Here is a 6,000-nt window from a genome sequence, read left to right as displayed (position 1 = left end):
GGGCTTTAATTTGTATTTCGATTTATATAAATTACAGAAAGGTAACCATCAGTCTTTACTAAATAAATTTAATCAGGTTTTTCTTTTTTTATATACAATTTGCACCATAACTCAAGCACATGCACCTAAATGCATCATGTTCAGTACCAGTTCTTGGCTAGAGTGGTACAAGTTCTTTCTAGGAATGAGCTATGTAACAGCAATACTTTGCGATTAACTGGAGTGGCATGTATGATCATTAATTAATCATTTAAAATGAGAATCTGTTCCACCTTGTGTTTATGAAGTTAAATGCAATTACACTGTGCTAACTGGGCCCTAGAGGACTAACAATATGTGGCCTGGTCCAGTGAGTCACTGTACCAATCATTTTGGGCTGATTCCCCCCAGACACTCTTGTGGGTCTCATACTTCCATCTACATCTGAACACTGAACGCTGTACTGATTTTTGTGGGAGATGTGTGTGGGGCCTCCAATATTTAATGTTTGTGATTTCTGCCAGAGTTACTTGTCTGTTTGCATGGACAGCCGCAGGTCTTTGATCCCATTATGTTTGCGCAAGCTTAGGTAACTGAAATGAACTAGGCTGTCATGTTTTTCTAGCTCCCTTTTGCTCTGGGTCTCATCAATGACACCAAGGCACCTGTGTCCATGACTGCAGTGATGTCCTTTCCACCCACAAGGCCAGACAAGAATATAGCAGAGTTCATCCTTGAAAAGTGGCACAGTAATATGAGGTGTGCTGAGTGGAGCCCTTTTTTGAGAGTGGAGAGTGTTTACCAGGACACAGGCAGGAAAAGTTATAATCTTGGTTAGTTTTAGGCTTGGGGTGTATCAAGATCCCAGAACACAACATGCCAGCAGACTCGCTTCTGCATGATGGTGAGACCCCCAACAAACACACTACACACCAAGCCCAAACATGCGCATGAAGACAGCAACAACACAACCTATAAACAACAAATAACAATACCATGAAAAAAATATATATTCAATAAGTTTACATTGTTTTATCCAGTAATGGCTCTATATACTTAATTTTTACAAATATGCAGATACAACTATATTATATATTCAGAAGATGATTCATATCCAGAACTCATAGGGGTGGATTTCCAGACAGAGGTTAAGCCTAGTCCATCACTACACATTTTTAATTGTTAGTTTTCACTGAAATTTGAAAAAAGCATGGTGTCAAAATAGGGCCAAAAGTTTTGGGAATCAAAAAGAATAATCCATAACTGAAAATTATTTTAAATAGGAGAAGATTGTTATTAATATTGAGAGTTTATCAAAATTCTGTGGCTGCTGGAAACAACTGTTAACTATTAAAAGGTTAAACAAACAGTATTTAAGGTGGAATGGGGCAGCAAGTTTGTAAATCGGCCTTTGTAATTCTTTTTTTGTTTTCATGACAGGTGGTTTGTTGTTAAAATTAAAACAACTAAAATAGCACATTTCTCCATAGGGTTCGTACGGGTGCTTGAAATTCTTGAAAATACTTGAATATTTTTATTGTCTTTTATGGCAATTATCTAAGCACCACCAGGCATGAAGTTCGATGCTCAAAAGGATTCTTGGACCCAAGGAGAAATTAGAGGAATAAAGACACAGATTCAAGAATTTTCTCCAATCTCTGATTTATTGGAACATTTGATGCAATATATATAGGACTTCAGTCACATACACCCAACTGTCATGTGCCCCTTCGGCACGTACACCAAGTGTCATGTGTACCCTTGGGTGTTATTACATCATGTCTCATCGCACAAACCCAGACACTCCTAAATTGGCATCTTATGCTATGAATATATCTGTTATCTCTGTTTTTCCTCTTGTCAGCAAAATGTTTGCAAATGGTTAGGTCAAGTTTCCTACTCAGGATGTTCTTCAAGATTTTTATTGGACTTCTCTAATCTATCTAGGGACCTTACTTCTCTAATCTAAACCCAGAAGTGTAATGTTCAGCACTTTCCCTCCTGCAACAGTTTCTCCTGGGTCATGCCCTGGGTCATGTCCTGAGGACACAATGTAATAAGTCTTTTATGGTCACAAGCACAATATGTTCTACATCTCTATTAACCTTATTAGTAATATTTAATCAAAACTACTTAGTACAATCATTATGGAATAATATGAAAATATGGGCCCACCACCTGTGGGAGAGCTAGTAATCCAGGTCTGGTGCATTGTGTATCGGGTGGCGGTCGGGGTTGGGGACCCTGGCGTTCTGATCCTCGGTTACTGAAACTGGCTTTTGGAACATGGAACGTAACCTCTCTGGTGGGAAAAGAGCCTGAGCTGGTGCGCGAGGTTGAGAGGTACCGGCTAGATATAGTTGGGCTCACCTTGACACACAGTATGGGCTCTGGAACCAATCTCCTTGAGAGGGGCTGGATGCTCTTTCACTCTGGAGTTGCCCAGGGTGAGAGGCGTAAGGCAGGTGTGGGCTTACTCATTGCCCCCCGGCTTAGCGCCTGTACGTTGGGGTTTACCCCAGTGGACGAGAGGGTAATTTCCCTGCGCCTTCGGGTTGGGGAAAGGGCTCTGACTGTTGTTTGTGCTTATGCACCGAACAGCAGTTCAGAGTACCATGCCTTCTTGGGGACCCTAGAGGGAGTGCTGGATAACACTCATTCTGGGGACTCCATTGTTCTGCTGGGGGACTTCAACGCTCACGTGGGTAACGCTCACGCTGATCTGAACCCGAGTGGTGTTCAGTTACTGGATTTCTGTGCTCGTCACAGTTTGTCCATTACGAACACCATGTTCGAAAATAAGGGTGTCCACAAGTACACCTGGCATCAGGACACCCTAGGCCGCATTTCGATGATCAACTTTATAGTCGTATCATTTGACCTGCGGCCATATGTTCTGGACACTCGGGTGAAGAGGGGCGCTGAGCTGTCAACTGATCACCACCTTGTGGTGAGTTGGATCAGATGGCGGGGGAGGATGCCGGACAGACCTGGCAGGCCCAAACGTGTGCTGAGGGTTTGCTGGGAACGTTTGGCAGAGGAACCTGTCAGAAAGATCTTCAACTCCCACATCCGGCAGAGCTTCGACTGCATCCCGGGGGAGGCTGGTGACATTGAGTCCGAGTGGGCCATGTTCCGGACCTCCATTGTTGAGGCGGCTGAACGGAGCTGTGGCTGCAAGGCTGCCTGTCGGGGTGGCAATCCCCGCACTCGGTGGTGGACACCCCGGGTGAGGGGGGCTGTCAAGCTGAAGAAAGAGTCCTATCAAGCCTGGTTGGCTCAGGGGACTCCGGAGGCAGCCGACAGGTACCGAGGAGCCAAGCGGCTTGCGGCCTCGGCAGTCGCTGAGGCAAAAACTCAGGTGTGGGAGGAGCTCGGTGAGTTTTCCACCAACACTGTATATGGTGGGGGTGGGGAACTGTTGACCTCGACTGGGGATGTCACTAGACGGAAGGAATACTTCGAGGATCTTCTCAATCCCACCAGCACGTCTTCCGCAGAGGAAGCAGAGCTTGGGCACCCCGGGGGGGGGGGCTCGTCTATCACTGGGTGATAGTGGCTGGCTGAAGTGGCTAAGATGGTAGGGAAACTCCTTGGCGGTAGGGCCCCGGGGGTGGATGAGGTTCACCCCGGGTTCCTCAAGGCTCTGGATGTTGTGGGGCTGTCCTGGTTGACACGTCTTTGCAACATCGCGTCGACATCGGGGCAGTGCCTCTGGACTGGCAGACTGGGGTGGTGAAAAGGGGGATCGGAGGGTGTGTTCCAACTATAGGGGGATCACACTCCTCAGCCTCCCCGGTAAGGTCTATGCGGGGGTGCTCAGGGAGTATGGGGTACTGGGCTCTTTGTTACAAGCTATCCAGTCCCTGTACAAACAGAGCAGGAGTCTGGTTCGTATGGCTGGCAGTAAGTCCGACTGGTTTCCAGTCATAGTTGGACTCCGTCAGGGCTGCCCGTTGTCACCGGTTCTGTTCACAATTTTTATGGACAGAATTTCTCGGCGTAGCCAAGTGGCGGAGGGTGTGCGGATTGGTGGTCTCAGGATACCATGTCTGCTTTTTGCAGATGATGTGGTCTTGTTGGCTTCATCGAGCCGGGACCTCCGGCTCTTGCTGGACCAGTTTGCAGCCGAGTGTGAAGCGGTAGGGATGAGGATTAGCACCTCCAAGTCCGAGTCCATGGTACTCAGCCGGAAAAGGGTGGAGTGCTCTCTCCAGGTTGGAAGTAAGATCCTGCCTCAAGTGGAGGAGTTTAAATACCTCGGGGTCTTGTTCACGAGTGAGGGAAAGATGGAGCGTGAGATTGACAGGCGAATCGGTGCTGCGTCAGCAGTAATGCGGGCTCTGTACCGGTCCATTGTGGTGAAGTGAGAGCTGAGCAAAAAAAAGCAAAGCTCTCGATTTACCGTTCAATCTACATCCCAACCCTCACCTATGGTCAGGAGCTTTGGGTAGTGACCGAAAGAACGAGATTGCGGGTACAAGCGGCTGAAATGAGTTTTCTCCGCAGGATGTCTGGACTCTCCCTTAGAGACAGGGTTAGGAGCTCGGACATCCAGGAGAGACTCGGAGTGGAGCCGCTGCTCCTCCACGTCGAGAGGAGCCAGTTGAGGTGGTTCGGGCATCTGGTTCGGATGCCTCCTGGACGCTTTCCTGGTGAGGTGTTCCGGGCATGTCCAACGGGGAGGAGGCCCCGGGGCAGACCAAGAACACGCTGGAGAGACTATATGTCTCGACTGGCCTGGAAACGCCTCGGTATACCCCCGGAGGAGCTAGAGTCGGTGGATGGGGAGAGGGAGGTCTGGGTTTCTTTGCTCCGACTGCTTCCCCCGCGACCCGGACCCGGATAAGCGGTGGATAATGGATGGATGGATGGATTATGGAATATATTGGGTTATCATTATCATCATTACTCATTGGTGTGGTAAATGGAGAATGTGATGGGAAAATGCACCTTAAGTCCATACTATTGGTTTACAGAGGTGTCAATCACTTATGACCTGCCATCTGCATCTCCCCAATAGAGTACAACTCCAAGTAAAGATGTTTCTGTGAAACCAAGAACGCCCACAACAGAAACGCCCACTTATCATTCATTGGCCAGTATGTCAGCAAAGTCCCAAACGCCCACTTTACTAGCATAGACCACACCCAGAAAAGTGTCAGCGAGGTGGGGCGAACTTAGAAGGTTTGGGCTGGACGGATGAGAAGGAAACAGGCAGAAGTGCAGTCGGGATGACAGGAGAGGCAGTTGGTGAAATTCGGCACGTTGATGGGAGTGGAAAGGATTCAAGGATTCAAGGATTCAAATCTAAGTGGTCTAAGGCGACAGCTGTGTCGGGCTGGAGCCTGGCCACAGTATGTGCAGATGTGGAGGAATCTACCTGAGGGTGCGAAACATCCACCTAAGTTAAAGTTGTTACAAATCATTTGGCTGTTGAGGTAGGACAGGCGTCTACGACTATCTCGAGAACTGGAAGTAGTAACACATGGTGCGATGGTGGCTGTGGATGAAGTGGGGGAAAATAGCAGTTGCAGGAGTGGGAGTTTGTGTGAGAAGCGAACGTGATGCGGCAGGATGGGATGGGTTGCCACATACATCACATAGAAGCGATGCAAACGGCAAAGACACGGCAGTAGAGTTCTAGATCCAGAGCACCCCAGTAGCAAGCGATGTTCCATTTCTGTAGGTGGGCAGTGGCCCGTGCAGAGAATTGCCGATGACAATCATAAAATGCGGAATCCCTGAATTGGACGGCAAGATCGAGGATGATGGACAAGTAATCGTCAAGGCCTGGGCCGGAGCAGAGTTAGGAACATATTACATTTAATGTGGTAATATATATATATATATAAAACACACATGTACATGTGTATATATGAGAGGAAACTTCTATAGTGGCTAGATGCTCAACCATATTTTGACAGCTGGTGTCACACCTGTCTCTGTGGTGCCTCGCTTCCTCCCTCACTTCACGCCGCATTGCCACTTAAGTCTGTGAATTACTCTGGGGACTTCAGT

This window comes from Hoplias malabaricus, chromosome 9 (genome assembly GCF_029633855.1).
Source record: "Hoplias malabaricus isolate fHopMal1 chromosome 9, fHopMal1.hap1, whole genome shotgun sequence".
Lineage (NCBI taxonomy): Eukaryota > Metazoa > Chordata > Actinopteri > Characiformes > Erythrinidae > Hoplias > Hoplias malabaricus.
The sequence above is the reverse complement of the archived record's forward strand: the minus strand, read 5'-3'. Positions refer to the sequence as shown.